The sequence below is a fragment of the Alosa pseudoharengus genome, unplaced genomic scaffold (genome assembly GCF_046254945.1).
Source record: "Alosa pseudoharengus isolate Yale_2024_CS ecotype anadromous, Long Island Sound unplaced genomic scaffold, YU_APseudo_1.1 YU_APseudo_1.1_scf_13, whole genome shotgun sequence".
In the NCBI taxonomy this organism is placed as follows: Eukaryota; Metazoa; Chordata; class Actinopteri; order Clupeiformes; family Clupeidae; genus Alosa; species Alosa pseudoharengus.
Window position 1 is genome coordinate 2,711,307 of NW_027468598.1, and position 26,692 is coordinate 2,737,998.

Below are 26,692 nucleotides of genomic sequence, written 5' to 3' on the forward strand. Positions count from 1 at the left end.
GGTTTAGCTTCTCCCATTATACCTGTGCCTGACGGTCTGCTCGGGGCCTTTTGCCATTTGCGTTGGCCTTTTGCCAAGACCGGGTGGCCTCCATGCTCACTAGGCCGTGTTGTCGTTTTTCAACTTTGTTTATTACAGTGCATGAAAATGCACTGTACTGTTCTTCCTAGGCTTCTTATTCTTCCGTTTATTCAACCGTTTAACGTAGAAACTCCATTCAAACTATGTTACGTAGGTCTTACTTAGGACATGGGGGCTTTGTATTTTTCATCTTTGTAACTTTTCTACTTTTTAAACTATTAATTAAAAACTAGAATGTAATGCCAGAGGAATTACAATAGTGGATGGAAAGCTGCTGGCTTAATGTTGGTGGGGAAATTCCTTGAAAAAAAAACATTAAGGGCCCTATCATGACATTCTAAAGTGCATCGTCACTCGTCAAAAGTCTATTCAAATTTAGTAGGATGTCCAGTTCACATTGGGAGGGGTTTCGTTATGAAAAGTGGAGCACATGGCGTAACAAGGTGTTCCTAGGTCTTTGGTCAGTCATATGGGTGTGTTTGGGGCGTAACATCATTTTAAACCAATGAGAATGACATCTGTCATTCCCTTTAACGGCGCAACGCGCGATATGTCAAATAAATGCATCGGTATTTTGGCATTCAACGACGCATTTGAATGAGGCTGCTTGCGAGACCGTATGGAATAGTCATTCTTAAACCATGCTTTACTAAAACCTAGCATAGTCTTCACACATTTGCACTCGTCTATTATTTGAACTCATTGGCAAAGTGAAACTAACTTCACCAAGGAGTCAGTCAACGACAAGACAGTTATATGCAGTTACTTTCACTATTGACTGACAATGGGTTACCACCGAAAACATAGGCTGGAAAAAGCAACACTTACCCTAATATTGCTCAAATGACTGAATAAAACAACATTTATCCTGCAGAGGAGTTGCTTATATCTTGTGACAGTGCGTCTTCAGCTGTGCTCCATACGTGTCTCTCGCCTCTCCCCTAATCACTTTTAACCGTCATTACCAATTTGCAAATGATGGTGAATAACTACTCATTATGAGATGTACAGTATTTCGTAATATCTTTGTTCTAATTATGTTTCCCATTGTAATCCTGCAATTTGTAATGCTTTGCATGGACGTGCGCTGGTGCGCGTTCATGAATGATAGAAGGATGGTGCGTGCACCTGCCAATATGACTGTTGACATGCGCTCTTAAAATAGCATATTAACAACTCGCCATTGACTTCTGACCAGGTTTAGGTGGTGTATGATAGCGATTTTTAGACAACGCGCTCCAACCTACAACATCAACTCACTTCATCTTTGAGTCCATACAAACACTTGTACCAAATTTGAAGCACATGCGTCAAACCGTTCTGGAGATATAATGCGCAAAGCATGAGATATGGCTGTGACTTTTATTTTGACACACGGGAAACACTTAAACAGGATGTGTAGTTTTAGGGAGCACCAGATTGTATGCATTAGAAGCTGAGACCGTTGAATTCACAGGTGACACCTGTGCCAGTGTTCTAATTAGCCCGGGAACTTCGCAGCTGCCTTTAGGCCATTATGACATCACAGCCTTTGAAGTCTATGGGGGAAAAATGAGCTTTTTACCATTTCAGGGTATATGCAGGAATCATAGAGTTGAATTTACTACTTTTTACTACCTTTTTTACTACCTCCACAATATTTTTTACTACCAACACGACATCAAGCAGCAGCCCTTTTTTTTGGGGGGGGGGGGGGGGGGGGGGGGTATGCAAAGCACCACTTAATACTTGCTATAAGGTATAAATCATAAATATTAGGTACACTAATAATTTCTAATTGTGATCATTAAGTATGGTCATTGTCAATGACAATGTTTTTTTGGAGTGTCGAGGAGTTCAGTTTCAGTTGTCCTTACCTTAACCCTAGCCCTTGAGTTATCCTAACCAGCCCTTAGCCCTAATAAGGTGAATGATAACCTTGGCACAAATGACGCTAAAACACCAAACATGTGTGGTGAAAAATGAAGAACAAACACCACCGAAACAACTCTAGTCTTAGGATAGGCCCAGAAATCTATTTATATGGATATATAAAGCCATTATTATTGGTATGGTATTGTTGTTGCACATTTGACACAAAGCAGTCCGTGAAAACATGCACATCAGTGGACTGCTTTAATGCAAAATTGAAAACTATGATTTCATTGCATTACTCAGCATGGATGCACGATGCTTGCATGATAAATACTTCCCAAAACAACAGTTAGGTAGGTAGGTAAGGATGCCATTTAGGAGTGTAAATCAAGTTTAATCACAATTTGATAAAATATAGATTCTTTAAGCCAATGATTGGATTATTTTCAATACTTCAAAATGTGTAGCAATGCGATTCGATGCGTTACTGGTCTGTTGTCGATAGGAAATGATAGATTTTGGTTAGTTTTCATGGATTCAAATGCCAATATTATAGGCTAAATTATAAGCCAAATACTGAACATTGACTGTGGAATCAAGTAGGTTACAGAGTTTCTTTCCCCCCCTAAAACCTCCTGTCACTAGCTAGATGCTTTCAAATTTAACATGGTTTTAAACTCATATGTTGCAGTTTTCTGTCACTGCAATAAAACTAGCCTATTTGGAATATTTTGTATAATTTGCTGTTCCTTTTATGAGAACAATTTAACTGATCAAGTTTTCATAGGCTATTGAATGATTTAAATGTGAATGCCATAAACTTAATTCGCCATTAACTAGATTCGCGTGGTTCTTCACGCAGTTGTCATCTAAATGCAGTGTTTTGTTAACCTGGCCCTAGCCAGATGAATGTCGTTCCGCTTAGCTCCGCCTAGCTTCACTCACATCCATCTGGAACCTCTTCCATTGAGAGTGATTTCTCCAACCAACTTTATGGTTTAGCCAATCAGGACGCAGGGCGGGAGTTTCATAGATGTGACAAAGCGGGTAGAAGCGACTGTGAGACTGTTATCAGCGTCACGGGTTGGCTTCGATGTGAGTGGTTGAAGTAGCACGTCAATAGATGACGGACAAGTGGCTTATTCAATCATATGCAAGCATTTTTTGATTAGGTCCAGCCTTCTGAAGCAACACTTCAATGGATCGGTTCCAGATGGATGAGTGGAGCTAGGCGGAGCGAAATTCATCTGGCTAGGGCCAGGTTAGTGTTTTGTAGGCTATTCAAAGAATTTCACGTTCATCACTGTTGTGGTGTAGGTCTGTCTTGAGTGACCGCTGTCCCTTTAAATGTCTGGGACTTGAAATAACGGGACTTTTAAACTGCATGCTGTTTTTGTTGATGGACAGTTCCGTCTTTGATTCAGTTTTCTACCGTTTTAATAAATGACACGCGCACTTGCGTGGTTAAAAGTAAGGAATTGTTTTCACTCGTTTTCTTGCAATTCCGTAACATTAGATACTAGGTCTAGGTTAGGTTAAAAAATGTTGTCGGTTACAGTGACTAGTTCGAACTTTGTTACTGATGGGATAGGTGGAATTTTATTGCACGGTTCTGGATGATCACAGTCAGATGGCAGCGCTACCGTCAGCTGAACGAAAGCTTAGGCCTACACTAGTCAAGTCCACAGTTGTTAAAACTTCCAGCTGAAGTAGCCTATAGTAAACTGAGAGAGTTGCCTCCTAACGGAGTGAGTGTAGCCTATATATTTTTTAGCTGCTATCCGAGTGATAGGCTAGCCTAGGCCTACATCTACCGCTCCTTTGCTACATGAACAAATATTATTAGATGAGTGACAGAAGCACCGGACACCAGACCAGCAGGCCCATATGATAAACGCAGCTCTGGTAGCCTGCGGTAGGGCCTAGATGACGTGAAAAACGAGAGAGTCGCCGAAAAGCATCCCTGCATCCCTGGCCCCTAAAAAACTCTTCGGATCTGCACGATTCATATAAGTCGCCCAAAGCAACGTGAAGGAGACATCGAAAAGCGTGTTGTTTGTATCCCTGTAATATCAACTGAAGCAAAAAGGCGAAAATGTTGTTTGTTGGCTGTCAACCACGGAACTCTACACAGTTTACTTCTACGTCATTGCTATCGACTCCGACTCACTCAGGTCCTGTTAGCACGTATATATTTTTTAATTAGGCAAGATGAAGATAAAACATGTAGACACAAATATTAAGCAAAATGTAAACTCATATATTGAGGTGGTGATGAAAAATTTACTACCAAGTCAAATTGCATTTATTACCTTTTACTACCTTTCAAGGGCCTTAATTTTGGTAGATTCTATTTACTACCTTTTACTACCTCGCGGACACCCTGCATTTTTAATCCCTTATTTCTCAAAAAGTATAAACTTTTTTAAAAATCACTCCAGACCTTCAGAACGGTTATTTCAACATGTCTGTACGTTAAGCGGTTAGAGTCGCATTAATTCTTGAAAAGGTAAAAAGAAAAGGTTATAATAAGAAGAAGAAGATGAAGAAGCCAGGAGATTTCAAGCAAAGATTGTAGAACAGAGCAAGATAGATCAGTTACGTCATAGGCATGAAGTACGCTCTGAGCCCTACAGGGCGCCATTTTGGTAAGCTCAGCGCAACATTTCATATACAGTTCCAATTCTATGAGCCCACCTGAACAGCTGTTTTTAACGTTGCCAGCTGTTTTTTTTTTTTTTTTAACTCGGTAATGAACTGCAAGAACTGACAGTGTGAAAGGCCTGATTTTTCTTTTTCCAAGTTTACACTGAATAAGGAGAGGTAAATAGGCCTATTATTTAGACAGAAGTAGCTATTGCACTGGTAAATAGATCACATAAATTCCCATTGAGAGACTGTATAGCCTACTGATAAGCTAGCTAGCAGGCAAACTAACTTAGCTAACGTTATATTATCACCATTGTTCTTTTTTCTACCTGTAGGCTATACTTAACACTTTGTTCACGGCCTGCTTAAACACAGCGGATAGGCCTAGGCTATTATTATCAATCACTAATAAGGTCAAGATTTCATTCAAGCGTCTGATGTAACTTAAATAAATGCAAATAGTTGGCCTAGGCTAAACACAACCGTGCTTGATACTAATTATTATCGTTTCCATGCAGTCAAAAACTCCCAAATGGTCCTGCATGCCCCCAGACGGCACACATAAATCTTACCTATGTCGGGCCGATGCATGCCGTTACAGTCTAGAAGACATCGCATAGGAAGCGTTTGCTCATTGGCAAGACATCGCCGGGATGTCGGCAAATCATCGAAAACGACAATGAGCCAATGTTTCAACGACTCATCGTTTGCTCATTGGCAAGACATCGCCGTGATGTCGGTAAATCATCGAAAACGACAATGAGCCAATGTTTCAACGACTCATCAAAGCTATGCCCATACGACCTTTATTTATTTAGGTCGGAACTTGAGATTGCACATTTTACACTAGGCTATAAATGATTAGATCTAAGACACAAGAAAGATGCCAGAAATATTTTCAATTCATTTTATTGAATGTTTAAAAAAGTCTGAATGATGAAAAAAATGCAGAAAATGTTCCCCCAAAAATCAGGTTCTTCTCCTGCAAGAGACAAAAACAACAATTAATTCACCGCAACTACTTTCATCTTTAAAGTCTACCCTTACCGACTGCTGTTAATGAATTTTCATAGATGCAGAGAACCACTACCGAGCTCAGAGAAATAGATTTCAAACCCATTAGCATTACCTCAGCTGATATTTCAATCAAGCAGAGGCGAGCTATGCCGTTACTTGGCTAGCGCGCTAACGCCGGCCAAAACACGAACTCTGGAAGTGACTACAGCTAATAGACTAGCTCCCACTCCTCTCCATACAAAAACGACAGCCTTTCCTGGGTTAAGTCTCACGGTCAAATAATAACTTGCTATTCTTACACCCAAGCATATTGCTGTCCTTGTACCAGTAATCATGGATGCTGTAGTGTTAACATTTCGCCATAGCCGCTAGCTGGTTTAACATATTTGCATTGCATGTAAATGCAATGGTCTATTATCGCTGTTCTTCTTATAATTATTATTCTGCTTCCGACCAAATTTGACGTTCAAAGGCTCTAAAACCACTGAACCGTTTGACGTCATTCAAACACTCCTACAAAGGTCTTGTAACGGACAATTGTACAATGTCTTTTTACATTTGTGAACTTTATACTTTTTGAGATATTTATGATAAAAGAGCAAGAAATTCTCATAGAGTTAACATTGACCGCCGTGGCGGCAACTTTTAGCATTATGACGTGATCTCCAGCTGAAAGCAATCAACAGCTGAGCAGAGCTATACCAGGAGCTGTGAATCTGCTGAACGTCTTGGCCTGCTGTGCCATGGTTTATTTGCTCGTGAAACTCATTCAGAGGCACATTTCTCTAATTACAGACAAGGTAAGTGTTCCGGTTTTTGGTATTTGAGTCATTATGTCGTCAAACATGATGTAACGTTAGCGTATGAAACAAATAAACTTCACTAACGTTATAACGTTAGGTAACGTTTTAACATTAGTTAATTATTTGACGTTAGCACCTTGCTACGTTGATTATGTAAGGAAACCCACTGTTAATCAACGTTAATATGTCGTCAACTTTACATTGACCGGTTAGCTGTAGGTTTCGATAGATAACGACAATCAAACGTAGGCCTGCACTAACGTTACATTTGTTCATTAGGCCTACTAACCAGCAGCGTTTTAACTAGAACGTTAACGTAAACCAGAGAAGTAGGCCTACAGATAGGCCTACTATGGCTCTGATTTTATTCGACATCAGGTCACTTTACACGGATGTATAGAATCAAGCACCTAGAATAGATTATGAATACAGACTGGTGCTTGATTATACTGTGTGAAGGAACCTGATGAAACCCATCATGGGTGTCATGAAGGGCATGAATAACGTGACTCATTGTTGATGGTCATAACGTTATATCTTCCACCGTTCACATTTTAGTTAAAGCTAACAAATATGCTCCTGTTTTTATTTTTACCAAATTTGTAACGTTGTTCACCGCTTGTTTGTGTATCAAATAGGCCATGGCTACGTTTTCATTCTATGCTCCTGATTCTTACGTAGCCTAAGTAAAGTTGATGGGTTTCATTAGGTCCCTTTCCACTGGTGTATACAATCAAGCACCTTATGAATGCATTTGGTGCTTGATTATACTCCTGTGGAAAGGGACCTTATGAAAGCCATGAATAGGCTACTATTAGGACAATTGCAGACATTCCTTGTATTGTTTTGGCATAACTGTTAAACTTGTTTGCTTTTGTCTTTTAGGTTCCAGACCAGACCAGTGGTGATGACCATGTATGACATTACGTGTGTGACTGTCTGTGCACACCTGTCAACCATACATCTCTGACAATGTTGCTAGCAACATACCTACTAACATATATTCTTACAAACATGTAACCATATCTGTGCACATACCATTTAACCATACTGAGACTTATCTGAGATCTACACTGAGACATTCTGAGAACTATATTGTTGTGTGAGGACTATACTCACTAACTATATGGAACATCTATACCTGTGAATCATATTTGTCAACCAATACCTTTGAATCATTCCTGTGCTGTAACATCTGTGAAACATAGCTGTGCTGTTAGACCTCTCTTTTTAGACCTGAGCTGTGCTGTGTGAAAAATAAGATTCTAACCTAAGTTCTGTCTAAAACTGATCATCTGAAGGGCTGACTCTTTTATTCTTCAGTGCACAGTATATATCACCATCAATTTGACCTAATACCATTAACTGAGGCCTCTAGCTGTTGCTGCCAGTTCAGAGTTACCACTGATAAATAAATCTGTTTTAGGATAATATGATTGGCATTATCAAGTTCTGTGTGTATATATACTGTATATATATACACAATTGTGATTTTTACTTCAAGCTTACATTGGTAAGTGTTCATTAGTGTATTCTGAGTATCATTCTGCTGTATTAAAACAAAGAATGTTGATCAATATTGAATTGACCATTTATTTTTACTGGCTGTCATATACTCTAAGCTAACATCTAGTCTTAACCAAATGGTTTTCAACAATACTGTAAGACTGAAGATCATACTGTAAGTAATATAATGTTATACACAGCAACTTTTTTGCATTTACATGCAATGGTAATTCCCTGGAATTGCATTTTCTAGTTTCCAGTGTTAGCTCAACTAACTGCTAACGTGAATTAGTTCACAACAAAGTTGTAATTACCCCAAAACAGCTCTTTATAAAGTAATGTACACCAAGTTATGGCTTAGCCTAGCAGGCAAATATATAAACAGTCATACAATTGACACAATGCCTATTTTCTGACAATTTACATGAGTGAATTTACCAACCTGAAAATTGCTGCTCCAGGAGGCTGATCTGACGTGCCTGGCTGCTTGCTACACACGCAAAAAAAGAACAGATAGAGCGGGATCTGCGTTGGGTAGTAGGAACGATCAAAAGCCAACATACATGGAAGCGACTTCAGGCCGATACCCCTGCGACATTATTATATGGGAGGATTCCATGCTGATCTGAAACCGACATCGGGCAGATGTATGTGTGCTGTCTGGGCCTATGTGAAATGCATATGACCACAGAAGTTCGTTTTCAAAAATCATTAGCCTATACAGACTGGAGCCAAATTAAAACATGTCTTTGTAAATGGCTTTGTAAATTAGGCTACGTTTAATTAAAAAGTGTTTCTTGCGTGCGTCATTCTCTCATTCCCTCTCCAAAATGTTCCTGTTCTAGGCTGGCCAATTGCATGAACCCAGCATCGGTGCGCGCGTCACATGAAACACAATTGAGACAATAGATTGACCATATTGTACAACTGCAAAGCCTTATCATAGGCATGTTACATTCATGACATGAAAAGTGGAACTTATAGAACGAAAATGAGAAATTGCGCAGTCGGCTAAACGTTTTAAACTTGCGCAAAGCTGATGAACCCAGCATCGGTGCGTCGCATAAATTAAAACACAAATTGAAGCCGCACAGCTTGACCATTGGACAATCCTACCACAAAACCTTTCTATAGGCATGCAACGTTTATGACATAAAAAGTATGAACGCATTTCATCACACCTGACAAATAAACGGGGCTGTGGCCGCGATTTGACTGATTTATTGAGCTCTCAGCGCAGTGCTGACTTGCGCGTCTTTGATGAGCGTATACGAAGGAAAGCCCTCTAATCGGACGGGCAAGACTGACAAGTAGGCCAGCCCGTGGCTACGCGTAGCCTATGTCAAACAGGTGCTTTCTCTTCGACCTCCACAAATTAAGCTACAGTTAATTCCCTAGTCGTTTGAATACGTTTGCGATTGACAACGCGACTGACAACGTTGTGATAAATAGGCATTCTAACTTTTGCAAAGTCAACTTGAATGCATCAATTTTGAACAAAGTTGTGTAGGCTACACCGCGCCAGTTGTAGTCTGCATGAAGTTCTTGCACAAGCCACCGTTTTGATTTCCGTATAGGGGAGATGCGGGCTGAACCCGCTTGAGGGAGAGAGGTGCAGGGAAAGAATGGGTGCTCTACACTACGCACATCTCTATGAAATAATGTAGCCTAATCCATATTTTAAATATTTTAAATAAGCAATCATGGAAACAATAAGTCAATAGGCTAGACAGATATTGTAAGTAAGCCTAATCAAGGGCGTAGGTTTGGTCTCAGCTTTGGTGGGGACATCCAATCCCCCCCGCTGAAAAGTTAACTTTTACTGACAAGAGTCAGACTGTCAATAGACAATAGCCTCTTTCATTATTTATAGTACTCTAAAGTTAAACTAGCATCTCCGACTGGAGAGAAATATGTGCAGACGAAAACAATTGTTTAAACGTAAATAAATGTTTGACCACTAGATGCCAATTTTGTTTCTCAGATAACAGATCTCAGCTACACAGTAAATTTAGCTGTGTCAAATTAACACCTAGAGAGTTGAATTTAACACTATTTCAGAGTGTATTTGGTCCTACTCCAAACTGGTGTTAAACTCAAGTGTTAAAATATTAGAGTAGAGTAAAATGTACTCTAAAGAGAGTTAAGAATTAACACTGGTGTACACTATATAGTGTTACTTAAAGTCAACACTACATGTTAAATAACTCTATGGAGAGTAACTTTAATTCTTAAGAGTGTTGATTATTTACTATAACTAGAGTTAAGAATTAACACTGGTGTACACTATATAGTGTTATTTAAAGTCAACACTACATGTTAAATAACTCTATGGAGAGTAAATTTAATTCTTAAGATAATTTACTCTGTTATAATGTCAAACCAGCTCTAATATGAGTTTAATTTATATGTTCAATAACACTGCATTGTTGTGCATTTAACACTGTCAATGAAAATCACCACTATTTGTTAAAATAGGTCTCTGTGGTGTTTAAAGGTGCTTTAAGGGATGCCACACGTTTTTTAGGCTAAAACATTTTGTCACTTACAGCAAACATCACCTCACCATCCGCTAGCTGCCTGTGTCCTGAATACACTGTACACTGTAAACGCCATCTCTGTGGACAGCCGCGGCACCAAAACAACCTGGGCAAACCTAGCCCATAAAAAAACATAACAAACTGTTACAGCAAATCACCAACGAGATGCGTGTTTAGGAGTTTCAATTGCACGGGATGGAGGGGGAGGAATTAGCGAACTAGCTTTCTGTTTTCTTTGAACGTCAACAGAAGTGACGTTATCCAGCATCGTTTAGAGCACCTTTAACTAAAAGACACATTTATCCAAACAATCGAAGTTACAAACATAACATGAAATAGATAAAAATGACAATCACATAATACATTTACAGCTTTATTTTAAACTGACTTCTCAACATATAATCACATAAAAAGTCACTCTTTTTTAAACTCTTTCTGGATGCAGCCTTGAATGCATGGTAATGTTGATCAAAACAAATTATTTACATCAGTTGTCCACAAAGTAACACATCACACAGCAATTTTACAAACAAAAAAAAACAGCATCTCAAATGTTACGCAATACTGAGTCAGGACAGTATTCTGTACCATGAAAACACTGGTTGACAAAGAAGTTCCAAATTCGGAAGCACACGCACGCACACATAGAAACATACACACATGCATGCGCGCACACACACACACACAGACACACAAACACATAAACACGCACACACGCACGCACACACACATAAAGACAAACACGCACACACAAACACATAGACACACACACACACACATAAAGATAAAGACACACACACACACACAAATACACACATGCAGGCACAAAAAGACACGCATGAATGAATGCATGCACGCACACTCACACACAGGCAGGCACATGCACGAACGCATGCACACATCCACACACCCCTTCCAAATTTGGAAGCAATCTCTTGACCACTTTCAAGATCAGCAACTTTCACCTCTATCATTACTGAAGATCTCCTAATACACGACTCATCTACATTAGTCGTCACTGCCTTTGCATAACTGTTTATACGGACATCAGTGTCAACTTGCTGCTCAATACTGTCTGTGTGTTTGGTGTTTAAATGTTTACTAAAACCAGAAAATGTATCAAACAATGCATCCAGTCTGAAGAACACACCTCAGACAAAGGTTTTCCTCTCCAAAAAATAACCACTAACAAGTAAATAAACACCTAACAAGCATATTTGAACCATCCAAGCCAGCATCACAAACAAAACCACTTCATTATGAAGAAATAGAACAAGAAGTAGACAAGAAGTATTCACAACCAGCACTCAGTTCTATCGAAGCAGTCTTGCCCTATCGAAGCAGTCTTGCCCTAATTTCAGCTACACGAGGACTCTCTTTGACTTTGCCAACATCTATGTTGTACACTGTAGTCTGAATAAAAACAAACATGTTGTGCAGCATCGAGTTGTACAAAGTACCAAAGACAAAATGTGCCTTGAAGAGTTCATCGAAGGCACCGAGGGACGAGGTGGACCTGCATGGTATGGCGTTCTGGTCGAGGACTATGACGAATTGGTGGAGCTCACTCTTCTTCGGTCCGACCGCCAGGAGATAGGGCTGAGTGCTGGTCCTGATGGCATCGAGATGTTCTTGGACACTTGTTCCACTCTGAGAAGACAAATACACATGGAGTGGCAATTAGAATATTATGTCTGTAATAATATCATAAACCTCTTGTCATGAATAATAATGTATACACACCTTCTTGAAAACAACAAGATGTTTTTCTGCTTGGGAGGCCGCCACTTTCCCTGGTCTCTTCCGACCCTGCGCCGTCGGTGGAATTAGATGTAGCAGCAGTAAAATTGATGCCAGATCACTGTCCCAACCTGTAAATAGCACAGGTTTCAATTAAGGTGAATTAAGAGTTCTAGGGGAAGGTGCAATATTAACATCTATGCATCTATTGACATCTAAGAGGGATTGTGCAATATAACTGTGAGTGTGTACTATTAATATTTATTGTGCCGTACAACTACCCTGGAAATCCAGAATTCTCGCGAGAGCACAATGGAATTGCCTCTGCGAGACACTCTGGCGATGAGCAATGATGCATGTTACTTTTACCCCTTGCATCCCGGGGAACCAATCAAATCGGCGTATCTGATATATGCTGGCCAGAGGCGAGCTAAACTGATGACGACAGCACTGCATCGTTGGAGGTCAGTAAACATTGGTCTAGTGTTATCCAATTGCGTCAAAGTCCGAAATCATTCAGAGTAAACATTGGTCTAGTGTTATCCAATTGCATGCAGTGAGATTTTCAAATGCATGCTTGGTGCCGCCCCTCAAGTTGGGCCATTACATTGTTCGTGGCCAGACCCTTAATCTTTCTAGATTACCAGGGTCTGGATTTTCCAGGCTACCATTCAACAGCACCTTAAAAGAAACTTACCAGAGTCAAAATCCACTTCAGTGCCATCCTCAAGAGGATCAGCGGCCAGCAGGAGTTCTTCAACTTCACTGATGGACGGAAGCTTTCTGCACTCTTTGATGATCTTTTTCTTAAATGTGGTTGGCCACCTCTCCAGAAGCTTGCCTGATACATCCTCTCCAAACATCAGAACAAAATCCTGTTCAATCTGGATTTTGGGACAATTTCAGAAGTATTTAGAAGTTAATAGCAGCAGGTTATTCTAGTTTCAATACTAGTCTACTGCTCAAAAATATTTTATATTGTGCCAAGATAATTACCAAGCCTTTGACGTCTTTGAAATGTGGGAAATCTGACAGTAAGTTGTTTGACTGCTGGGGGTTGAGGACCAAGTTGTGGCGATAGGCAAACGTCAACTTCATTTTTTTCATCACGGTGTCCTCATCCGTCAAGTGTTTCATCAGCGAGATTGCTTCCTTGCACTGATCTTCACTCAGGCTAGTCTCCGGTATGTATTGGGGCTCTCGTCTGACAGTTGGTCCTCCAGAAATGTCTTTACCTGATGGTCCTTCTGCTGAATCTACGCAATTAGGGAAAGTGTACACATATAATTTCTATAACATGTGTGATTGTCCAACAGGTTTGGTCATTACATTTCTACAATATTATCTTTTTAAAGTTACCTCCAAAAGATGCTCGTCTGTCTTTAGCAGTGCCTCTCTGAATCGTTTTAATCCTCCAAGCAAGGTATCCAGTGCCACTCTCACCATCATAATAGTGCTCCTTGAAGGATAAAAGGATACCATAAATCATATTTCCTCATTAGTAGGTTTTGAAAGTGGAAAATGGTTAACACACTGAATTTAAAACATGTAACTGTTTCATTCAATGTTGAGCATTTACCACAACCAACTGAATGTAACTTACATAGCCATTCTTAGAGAATGGATCACCGAAGTACGGGAATACGGTCACAATTCCTCTGGCATACTTTTCTTTCACCTGTCTGGGTGGTGATGTACTACAACAATGAAGGAAAGAATTTGTTAGATATCAATCTGAACTGAAGCTACAATGACAACACAAGAGCTAACTAAAAACATTTAGCAAATTACCCATTCCTCTCTGTCATATCAGCTGCCAGCATGTTCACCATTTTCCTTCTGGTTTCCGTCAAGGACTTGGTTCGGTTGTATTCATTTACTATACGTTCTCCACCAGGTTTCTTAGAAAGAATGGATTCTACCAACTTCAAACACAATGCAAAACAATTCAACTTGTTAGGGATATATCCATTGCAATTCAAAAATAATATAACTGCAGGAAATAAAGCAATATGACTTCAACAATATGTTTATGATGTTATATGAAACACTGTTTTATGTCAAAATTAACTGATACAAGAAAAGATTCAGATACTTCACAAGCAAGCAGTGATATCTGTGTGTCAACCCTTACTTGCTTAGCTTCTGCATCCAGCCTCTGGCGTTTTCTGGAAGGGCTATCTGAAATGATGACCGTCTCCTGTGAGTCCGAATTAAGGGATGAATTAAGGGATGATGGTTGGGAATACTCAGAAGCCACACTGGAGACAGACTCTGTCAAAAATTGAACAAAAAAAAGGGGGGAAACATTTCCCTTATACATTCATCTCATGAACAACGCAAACACTGCATTACACTACACAAGTATTTCCATTTAAATACAGATAGCCATTTTATCTGAAACAAACCTGTATCATATTTGATGGTTAGCACCCCAGTTGAGGGATCATTTACTATATCCTCAAAAACATCCTCATCCACTTCGGTCCCAGAACTGTCAAAAACCTTCACACCTTCCATTACAGGTGGGACACCAAATTTAGCAAATGCTAAGAAATGAGCACAAAAGCTTGTGTTAGCAGACAGATTAATCCAATGAGCTAATGAACACTAACTACCGGTTCACATTTCTTACCTGCACTCAGAAACACTGTAAGATCAAGCTCTGTTATTCTTACAAACTTCTGGACACCTCCAAGTTTTGCTTTAAGTAGCATCCTTCCTGCAGAAAACAGCATTAAGGTTAGTCCATACAAGTTCGCATACATTAAACATGTTAAACTATGTGCTCATGCATGCACAGAACTCAGTAGCAAAGGCAATTTGTATGTGGTAAATCAATTCAAGCATAGATATTTTAAGTAGGAGGGGTTACTTTGCTCAATTGACTTAACTTTAATGCTACCAACTTATAAAGCTGTCTAAAACGTTACAGAAATTGACAATAAACGATCAATAAGCCGAATACATGCGAGTTGTCAGCACGTGTTGAACCATATTGTGCTAACGTTAGACGGTAGCACACGTGTCGCTATTTAAACTAACATTAATTTAGCTAGCTGCTAATTTATAGTCTACTGCCCACACATGCAGGCGTTGCTATTTTCAAAATCACCATCCCTCCATAATGTAGGATCACAAGGTTATGATTACCTCGACTGGCTTGGTCTAATAAGACGTAGTTTGCCTAATGTCAAACTACTTCAACATTAAACTTACGTGACAGCCCGAGCTTTTAGTTTAAAATACAGCTAACGTTTGCTATTTTAACTAACTCCCTTCATGTGCAGCCTTTGCTAAACCATGAATGTTAACAAACAGGATCTGATCACCCCTCTAACGTTACACGTTATCTCTACCGTTAATGCTAGTTCTGTCTAGTTAGCAACTAGCTTGCTTGCCTCATATTACAACATTACATTACAACATGGGGGATTTATTGAAGGAGTATTAAATTAGGCTGCATTAACTTGTCGTTACATGTGATGTAACATAACAAATATAATCTTACATTAGCTCTTCTAGATAATTTTCCTGTGGTGGACTGTTGCACCTCAACAAATGTTAGCCATCAAGTCGCATTGGAAACGTTAACGTTAAGCACTTCAAAATCTGTTATTTTAAGACCAAAGACAAAGCCGGAGTATAAGATTAACATTAATGCAACGTCATTATATCATGCGACTTCTATTCAAATAACGTGAATTTTTCGTTTAATATGTGATTAGGAGACACTTACCGAAATCCTTGCAGGTGGAAAAAATGGCGCTGGAAAACTTCTGCTTCATTTGAAAACTGAGAAAAAAAGTAGGCGGAGCTCTCCAGAGCACTTCTGACACTACGTCTTTCAACTACGTGATTTTTCACTGACACTGTAAAGCATCTTACACTATGTGTTGTTGTAATTGCTCGGAAAGAGTAAATTTACTTTTACACTGCATATTTGACACTGGTGAATTTACTGTGTAAGCATATCTTAAATTTGCCCAGATTATATAGTCATATATATATAATATATAGTATTTTATTTATGTTACTGAGTACAGAAATGCACCATAGTTTAGGATTGAATATGTCTATGAATTTATGCGACTCTAAATTATATTTGTATTTGCTTAACTGTAATTGGAATTCTTTTGCTGTAAGATACCAGTGCCTTAATGGCGATTTCCTTTGTTATTTTAGACTGTTGGCAATACAGAATATCACAATACAGAAGTGAATCTACTCCATCTCATTATATTGTACAGCAATGCTGCTGACTCCAACTGAATTGACAATTTGACATAGGCTAATAATTAGAACCTGAAGCCCTGATGCTGTTTCCTCAACCTGCCATCCATCTGTAGTGGTTTGATGCTGTCTTTCCTGCATACAAAGTGGTTCATTCATTTTGTAGCCTATCCTTTGGCTAGCGAGTTTAACCCTCCTACCATATTGTATATGATGTGCTATCACCAGTTAATACTATTTTTCCACATAATAGAATCTGCATAATTTGAAAGCCTGGTCACTACCACTGCTAACTTGTGTGGCTAGTTATTTTGCTTACTTACACTCTGCTTTATGAAAAAGCTTCGTATGTCCCCTTTCTTCTTCTTGGGTGGCATAGCTGATCTACACACCACAAAAATGGGTTTGTATGTATGCTGAAGGGAAAAGGGAATATCAAAATGTTTCACTCTGGCCTTTTATGGGGTAGGCCTATGTATTGACAGACAGCCCTGGTAACTTACCGTTGTCGTTGACACACCCGCTCGCTTGACTACCAGTGCAAGAATAAAGCAATGTGTGTGCAGCATGCGTGTCAGATAACCCTTCCCCCTCCCCATCGGTTTTTCAGCCAATCAAACGACGACGTTTCTTGTACTGTCGTGCTGGCTGTCGGAATGATCAGCAGCACAAATGAGTTCGCTAAAATATTGGTGGGGTCAATTTTGTCATCTTAAAATATTGGTTAGGACTAGTCATGAGCGTCCCACCCTAAATCTACGCCCATGAGCCTAATGCAGGAATGGACGTTACAGTTATTCAGTAACTATAACGAATTACTGAAATTTAAATTGTAATGTGTTACCTTTAGACTACTTCGTTTCCCAATAAAGTAACGAAATTACAGTAACACGTTACCCCCAACACTGGCCTATTGAACTTTGGTGGATGATGGACAGAGTCTAGCCTACCCTCGGAAATAATTCTACATTGTCTTTATACAATATATTTAACTGGTCTAGACATGGTGTGGTCTATTGGGTTTCACGTAATTTCAACATACAGCTTTACAGAATAAATATTGTTAACATGTTAGGAGCAGCGCCATAGGATTCCCACGGTAGCCAGCGTCTATGACTACACCTGAGCTTACCAAAATGGCGCCCATACAGTCATAGAACGTACTTCAACAAAGAGTATAGAAGCAGAGAATGTCTAATAAGGGGAGAACTGCCACTCTCGGAAAACTTCCGGTTTCTGAACTGGTTGCAGTTCCTTCTGTGGTTCCACATGAGGGCACTCGTCCACGAGTGCAGAATGCATGGAGGTCTATGGAGCTGTACCCCTCAAAATCCACTTTTCTCGGGATATAATTTTTTTTCAAGTAATTTGAATATTGTATTCGAAAGGGGAGGCAAAGAAAACACACTTGGTGGAGTATTATATTTTTTAAAGTCACTTAATTGTTGTAAAAAGCCTTTCAAACGTGTCAATGACGTCACTCATTAGCACAATGCTAGCGTGTTATGGGCAACAACGACCCAAACTGTAAGAAATCAAAAGGACATAAGTACTCGTTCATTCAACTTTTGACCTATAACCCATGTTGAAGTTATACAAACTACAATCAAATCTGAGATTTGTCAACGACAATCAGGTGAAAGAGACAAATTTAGCCGTCTAGCTCCATTGACTCCCATTTATTTTGCACTCATGGCGATCGCCCCCAGTGGAAATCTGGTGGAACTGCAACCAAAATTCGGTACAATGGGACTTAATACGGAGTGGCAAGGCTCTCCGTAGACGGGCTCTGATAGAAGTAACAAGAGGCGAAACTCAATAGAACGTCCCATTGCAACAAACACACCCATAACCGAGCTGCAGCTCCGCCATCTTGGACTGAACGCAACACAACTGTCATATAACTTAATGATATCGGTCCAGATTTAAAAGTTTCTTACAGTATAAAAAAAAATATATCTAACCTTTTCTTATACCCTGAATTCCCCAACTGTCATAAATCGTGTTGAGAAATGCAAAATATGATGAGTAAGGCTATACATTTATTCATAATAATTTAGCTTCCAACAAATTTGACAGATGGAAAATAGGCACCCACCAGCCCAGCACTAAAATATTTCAGGCAGTAAAAGCCCCGGTAAGAACCAAACCAGATTTGGTTTAAATCTACACACCCATGGCTACTGAAAAATGTAAGGTTCATTTATCAAATGTTATTTTGAGGTATTAAAAAACATCGTTGTTTTAGAATTTTCGAACGAAAGGGGTGGTAATTGGTGCTTTGATTTATGAAGCTGAGCAGGGGCACTGATTGTAAAGTAGCCAACAGTTAAGAAAATGGATCGATTTCTAAGAGAAATTAAGTTGGTAGGCTATGTAAGATTAGCCTATTTACCTTTTCATCCAACTGTATGTCCCTCGTCGTGAAATTATTGAATTATCGTTTTGCCGCTTGCTGATCGCCATGTATGCTAGTTAGTTAGCTTCCTCTCTAGTCATTTCAGTTGACAGGCTGGCTAACGTAGCTTGAGCTAAGTGATGGCCATCTATTTTGTTTCCAGTTTAAACATAGGCCTACTGTATTTTCAAGTAGACTTACAGTTCGGAGGAAACAGTGATGGAAAGTAAACTTTCTGTTATGTTGTAGATTAAAAATCCATTGTAAAGTCTTTCTGTCAAACTTGTTGTAGATCTGCCCAGTGAATGGACATGATCTGTAGGTAGCCCATGTATTGTATGTAGCCCTACATAGGCTAATATTATTGCCGTTTAATTTGAGCGGTGTGATATTCAAATATTTTTTTTTCTTATACATATGACCTGTAGTATTTAAAAGTGAACTAGTGGTTCGAAATTGAGCACAATATAGTGACCAATCTTGCTGGTTTACGTTGGCATGTTCTGATTGTAGTCAACGGCCATAGTGGCATGATCAGTCCAAAATGGCGAAAGCGCGACAGCAGCGCCAACTAGCGATTGTTGTCAAAACTGCAACAGAGTTTCGCCTCTTGTTACTTCTATACTCTTTGACTTCAATATATCCAACGTATTCTCCTGCCAGTAATCTATCTTGCTCTGTTCTAGAATCTTTGATTTCAAGATAGTGGATTCCATCCACTATAACTATTCAAAATTTCCCCATAGACTTAACATGGGCTGATGACATCATAATAGAGCACTTAAGCAATTAGAATCCTAGGCCAGGTGTTCCGGCCACCTGCATCAACTGTCAGTTTCTCAGGCTTTAAGCATACAGTCTCATTCTCTTAATAAGACTACACATCTTGTTCAACTGTCTGTCCACAACATAATTTAAATATATTTAAACTATCCACCTATTTAACTGTTCAGTCATTCCAACTATATTAAACCTCATTTACCTAGCAAATCATTTAACCATTTAAACTATCCACCTATTTAACTGTTCAGTCATTCCAACTATATTAAACCTCATCTACCTAGTTCAGTCATTCCAACTTTATTAAACATCATCTACCTAGTTCAGTCATTCCAACTACATTAAACCTCATCTACCTAGCCAATAATTAAACCTTTTAAACTATCCACCTATTTAACTGTTCAGTCATTCCAACTACATTAAACCTCATCTAGGCCTACCTCGCAAATAATTGAACCTTTTAAACTATCCACCTATTTAACTGTTCAGTCATTCCAATTATATTAAACCTCATCTATCTAGCAAATAGTTTAACCTTTTAAACTATCCACCTATTTAACTGTTCAGTCATTCCAACTATATTAAACCTCATCTACCTAGTTCAGTCATTCCAACTATATTAAACCTCATCTACCTAGCAAATAATTCAACCTTTTAAACCATCCACCTATTTAACTGTTCAGTCATTCCAACTATATTAAAGCTCATCTACCTAGTTCAGTCATTCCAACTATATTAAACATCATCTACCTAGCAAATGATTTAACCTTTTAAACTATCCACCTATTTAACTGTTCAGTCATTCCAACTATATTAAACCTCATCTACAGTACCTAGTTCAGTCATTCCAACTACATTAAACCTCATCTACCTAGCAAATAATTAAACCTTTTAAACTATCCACCTATTTAACTGTTCAGTCATTCCAACTATATTAAACCTAATCTACCTAGTTCAGTCATTCCAACTATATTAAACCTTTTAAACTATCCACCTATTTAACTGTTCAGTCATTCCAACTATATTAAACCTCATCTACCTAGTTCAGTCATTCCAACTATATTAAACCTCATCATGTTCGTTGCCAATTAGTATCATCTGTTTTAACAATATTTTTCACACCATATGTTTTGCATTTTCATGCACTGGTAATTCCCTGGAATTGCGTTTTCTAGTTGTCGTTAAAATTCCTAATTATGTATTAATATTTTTGTTAATAAATACCCCTGGACTTGAGCCCCTTTGTGTTGCATCTAGCCTGGCTGGCTGTAACATAATGGGGTCTTCGTCCTTCGTTTGATGACTGCATTGTGCGCGTTGGATCTGCTGTATCTGTCAGTAAGTTTGACTTGCTTAAAGGAACACGCCACCCAAAATCAGTAGTGATATATGTTCTTACCGTAACTTTAACGAGTTGAGTCGTACCTCTCCCGCGTCGGTAGGTGCACTCAAACGCTCTGTCGCGCGGCGCGAATGTGTTAGCATGTTGCTATGCTAGCGGGCTCTGCCGTGGCCGTAGAGAGAGGCACATAGCAGTATTCAAAGACCTCCACGTTTTACCTACTTAAATACTGTTGCACGAGTAGTTGATGAAAAATGTTAGGGCACACAACATGAAACGATTTTCCAAGCGAATAAACAGGAGAACTACAATGTGTGGCGCAATAGCACTTGGGAGTACTTCGACCTAGCGAGGTAATATTATTAACACCTAATTGTAGATCCTATCTACCACAGAGTTTAGAATCCATGCTGGATCGACCCTCAGCCTCTCCCTCCCCTCTGAGCGAGAGAGGCACACACACTAGAGATGCGCTGATGGGCTATTATTTCAACCATAACTGCATAGCAAAACTTATCATCCATCAGCCATCCATCAGCACCAAAGTTTGTTGACCAATTTTCAAAACTGCACCCGCCCACCATCTGCTGGTTGTTTTAATGTAGGCTATATGGGTGATGCAGCGCTGCTGACGTGAGGCTAGAAAGCCCTTGCCTGTTCTAGAAAGACTGATCTAATGCAGCAAATATATTAAAAGGCAAAAGTCGTACATTGGCTAGGCCTATCCCCAGAATATCAGCAGCAAACTCAGTCTCTGTCGCGCAAAACAGTCTCCAAATAAAACGCACATCCGGCCTGTTGCCTATTCTGCCAGCTTGTGACAATATATCGTCCAAAATGCTTGATTGCATTGCATTCTCCACATTTTTAGCTAAATTTTCATGTACCACATCAGCATTTTTGTTCAGTGAATCTTTTGTAAATTGCTTTACAATTACCGTCGGGCCTATAGGCCTTGCCTGAGCTTCGGTCACGTCCTTTTACAATTTTATCACTGTAATAAAAAAACGCAATTTGCCACATAATTTCAGCATGCTCCTGGCCTACTAATTAATTCCTATTGTACTTTATTTTTTGCAAAAAGAAAGAAATCCTTGATAAAATAACAAGTCATTCACATTATAGGCTACTTTACACACTGTTATGTCAGGTTGACTGACAAGCCTGTTCTGAAGACTCCCATTCATTTTGACTGCACGAGCGCGTCTTTTTCAGACAGACATCGCAATTCATTTTATAGCAGGCCATCGGACAAATATGACGCCTCGATATTAAAGAAACTCCGACTCCATTCATTCTGAAAGTCCACCGCACAACAATGCAACGTGCATGTTCACATTTTTAGTAACAACCGCCAATCTTGCTTGCTTGCCTTACACATCTAAGTTTTCCGACTATTTTTCTTACCTTCTTTTTCCGCTGTGGATGTTAGTGAGTTTGTAGAAGTTTTAGCTCTTACGTTCTGAACATCTCGCACTGTCATCGCCCGATGTCATTTCTTAGTCATATCACTCTCTGTCTCTCTTTTAAATGCCTATTCCCTGAATGGTAGGGGAGAACCGGCACAATTGTAACACTTTTTTATTTTTCCAATTCAAACTCGATTTACACAAAGACGATAGACTTGAGAGTTGTGAAATTTGACCAGAACAGAGTCGTACATGTCTACTCCATGAAAGTTGAAACAGAATTTAAAAAAGATGTTATAGTTTGTCAATAATTTAACTTAACAGCCATAAAAAAGTGCGGTACAGTTGTAACAGTAGCGTCATGAATGTAACAGTGCTAAAATCGTGAATCCTATAACATATTTTAACACAAAACAGTGCTGGGTTAAACAAAGAGCATCTGTTTTCATATAAAATCAAGAAAAAAAGTCCAAATGTATGACTGTTAAAGCTAATTTATTGCATTATTGATTAGCCATTGCAGACCATATTACGGTGCTAGCTCACAATAACCTTTAAATATGCTTATTTTGGCCATATCCACTTGATAAAACCAGTAAATATAGTTGATAAACTGCTTATTTCTTACATGTCTGAAGCATTTGGTCCAACAGTGATATTTCAAGTTGCTGTGTTAACTTTAATTGGGTGATGGCGGCACACAAATCATAATCCATAACTCGCAATAGAATGCGCGATAAAATCAGTTCATTTTGCAGGTGAGACTGGTGTTACAACTGACCAGCACAGGTCATGTTTTTATTTTCATTTAATTGCATGTGCTGTGACTATATCAAATGGGACTCATGTTAACTTGAAACAGAGGGACTGAAGATATGAATGACATGTGATTGAAGTCCACACGCTCAAATTTCACAAAGCAAACTTAAACAAACAGTTGCGGTTAAAAATAAATAAAAAATCGCGATGCTTGAATTTTGCACATTTTTGCTTAATATCTCTGGTCGTATTTATAGTAGACCATTCATATTTGGATGGCTGTAAGATTATACATAATTACATGATATGTGTCTGTTTACGTTTCCGTAGCTACACCATATCTTGAGAATAAAACACTGTTACATTTGTACCGCTGTTACAATTGTACCAGTTCTCCCTACAATTATGTGTTTTATATATAGGCTAGGCTAATATCTAAACAAAATAACCCAGGCAGTCTCATCTAGGATATAACACAGGTTGAAGTTGGTTCTATTTAGGGAGGTGAACATCTGTAGATGACTCAGAAATGACATCGGAAGACAAGGAGTGAATATGGCAAGAGGCAAGCCGAAGTCTGCTGACAAGGGCCCGACGGTAATTGTAAAGCAATTTACAAAAGATTCACTGAACAAAAATGCTGATGTGGTACATGAAAATTTAGCTAAAAATGTGGAGAATGCAATGCAATCAAGCATTTTGGACGATATATTGTCACAAGCTGGCAGAATAGGCAACAGGCCGATGTGCGTTTTATTTGGAGACTGTTTTGCGCGAGTTTGCTGCTGATATTCTGGGGATAGGCCTAGCCAATGTACGACTTTTGCCTTTTAATATATTTGCTGCATTAGATCAGTCTTTTCTAGAACAGGCAAGGGCTTTCTAGCCTCACGTCAGCAGCGCTGCATCACCCATATAGCCTAGGCCTACATTAAAACAACCAGCGGATGGTGGGTGGGTGCAGTTTTGAAAATTGGTCAACAAACTTTGGTGCTGATGGATGGCTGATGGATGATAAGTTTTGCTATGCAGATATGGTTGAAATAATAGCCCATCAGCGCATCTCTAGTGTGTGTGCCTCTCTCGCTCAGAGGGGAGGGAGAGGCTGAGGGTCGATCCAGCATGGATTCTAAACTCTGTGGTGGATAGGATCTACAATTAGGTGTTAATAATATTACCACGCTAGGTCGAAGTACTCTCAAGTGCTATTGCGCCACACATTGTAGTTCTCCTGTTTATTCGCTTGGAAAATCGTCACGTTTCATGTTGTGTGCCCTAACATTTTTCATCAACTACTCGTGCAACTGTATTTAAGTAGGTAAAACGTGGAGGTGTTTGAATACTGCTATGTGCCTCTCTCTACTGCCACGGCAGAGCCCGCTAGCATAGCAACATGCTAACACATTCGAGCCGCGCGACAGAGCGTTTGAGTGCACCTACCGGCGCGGGAGAGGTATGACTCAACTCGTGAAAGTTAAGGTAAGAACATATATTACTACTGATTTTGGGTGGCGTGTTCCTTTAAGGGTTATTGGCAAATTCCGCTTACGAGTAGGGCTATGGAAATATCTGCATTTGATGTGCCTGATGATTTTTGTCCTAGCGCGTTATGGCCTTTGGAATGCATAACGCTCCAGCCTGTTTCCAGAGGTTAGTTAACACTGTTTTGTCTGGTTTGACAGGCTGTAAAGCCTGTTAGGATGTGGTTCTTTATAGCGCTTCGTGGCCTGAACATCTCAACCAGATCTGTGAGTTTTTCCGCCGTCTTTTCGCTGCCAAACTCACAATTAACTTGCCTAAGTGCGAGTTTGGAAAAGCGACGGTCACATACCTCAGAGTTGTGGGAGGGGGGTCAGGTGCGTCCTTCGGATGCAAAAGTCTCTGCGATTTGCAACTTTCCTGCCCCTGTTGATCGCCGCGAGCTGTGCAGGTTATATCTACCAGTGTTGCGCGGTCTGCCCGAAATTAAGCGGTCGCCCGCGGATGACCGCGGTCACCCGCGGTTATGAGTCATAAACAAAATATTTTAATGATATTCGGGTCATTTGCGGGCGGGTCAGTTAAAATTAATTAAATATATATTTTCTACAAATAGGCCTACTTAAAATATCACGAGAAAGCTAGCATCAATACAGTAAAGCATCAATACAGTAAAGTCAACAGTAAAGAAGCAAGACGCGAGTTAAAATAATAAAGACACCCCTTCAGGAAAAGCGATATAGGCTATGGTTATGGGCTAGGCCTACTTCTTGCGAAGCCATTTAAAAGTATGACAGCCAAAACGGGCAGCCTGCAGGAATAAATGTTATGGCACAGACTACACAGCCATATCTACCGGTATGTATAGGTTCGCGCATGCATAAAAGTTACCTTAGTTCGTTGTGTTTGTGACTTTAAACAGTGGATGTGCTTTAGTAAAGCTTTGTGTTTCATTCAGCATTATAAACCAGTTCTTACGCTAACGTTTTGACCAGCAATGTATCTCTCTTGCCTACCTCGCCTCACCATTTCTGTTTTCGAAAGAAAGATGTATGTCCATGGCCTTCAAATCTTATCCTAGTGTTCTTATCCTTTGTGCGTTGCGTGCGTGCTTGCGCTCTTATTCTCATTCTTTCTCCTGCGCAAACATTATGTCCTGCATGCTTACTGCGTGTAGTTCTACTGCATCAAGTTTCGTAAATAAATTAGTTTGTTTTTACAGAAATGGCCTACTGTCACACTGCATGCAGCCTATAACCAAAAGCACACATTTTGTAAATAAGCGGGTCGGATCGCGGGTCGGGTATAATTTTGTCCTAATTAATATTCGCGGTCCGAGTTGCGGTCGGGTTGATTAAAATATCGGGCGACCGCGGGCCGCTTGTGACCAAACCCGCGCAACACTGATATCTACCTCTTTAGCAGAACACCAGCGGTCAAAAAGCATCTTCTTTTCCCATGCAAACTCGAAATACGTCTGACAGTCAGTTTTCTTATTATCGCCTTTTTTTATCGCCTAAAGTTGATAACACCTCAAGATAGCTGATTTAACTTCATTAGGGCCCGAGCACCGAAGGGCGCAAGGCCCTATTGTTTTTGTAAGGATTATTATTAGGGCCCGAGCACCGAAGGGCGCAAGGCCCTATTGTTTTTGTAAGGATTATTATTATTAGGGCCCGAGCACCGAAAGGGCGCAAGGCCCTATTGTTTTTGTAAGGATTATTATTATTAGGGCCCGAGCACCGAAAGGGCGCAAGGCCCTATTGTTTTTGTAAGGATTATTATTATTAGGGCCCGAGCATTGTTTTGTAAGGATTATTATTATTATTATTATTAGGGCCCGAGCACCGAAGGGCGCAAGGCCCTATTGTTTTTGTAAGGATTATTATTATTATTATTATTATTATTGTTATTCCACTTTTTTGCTTTCCTGTTTTTGAGGTGGTTAACATGGTCGAAAATTCTTGAAATTTGGCACACACGTCAGGTGTCACGCAACGCAGTTAGGTACAAGAGCTTGACCTCGGGTGTGGCCCAGAGACTCGCTAGCGCCCCCTTAGGTGACTGATCCCGTGGTTGGCATATATTTTGAGGTGGTTAAC

The 26,692-nt window shown here is 39.6% G+C and overlaps 1 protein-coding gene and 2 long non-coding RNA genes across 3 annotated transcripts in view; 1 reads left to right on the forward strand and 2 right to left on the reverse strand.

Annotated features, from left to right (window-relative positions):
• The window catches only part of LOC143121459 (protein furry homolog), a 522,367-nt gene that overhangs the window by 255,848 nt on the left and 239,827 nt on the right, over nt 1-26,692 (forward strand). The window lies entirely within an intron of this gene.
• LOC143121462 (uncharacterized) lies at nt 12,013-13,002 on the reverse strand. The gene is made up of 3 exons (XR_012986486.1): nt 12,888-13,002; nt 12,194-12,321; nt 12,013-12,100 (listed from the first exon to the last, which is right to left on the reverse strand). It is a non-coding gene; the product is annotated as an uncharacterized LOC143121462 (long non-coding RNA).
• On the reverse strand, nt 13,219-13,821 carry LOC143121464 (uncharacterized). Its single transcript, XR_012986488.1, has 3 exons — nt 13,794-13,821; nt 13,550-13,649; nt 13,219-13,446 (listed from the first exon to the last, which is right to left on the reverse strand). It is a non-coding gene; the product is annotated as an uncharacterized LOC143121464 (long non-coding RNA).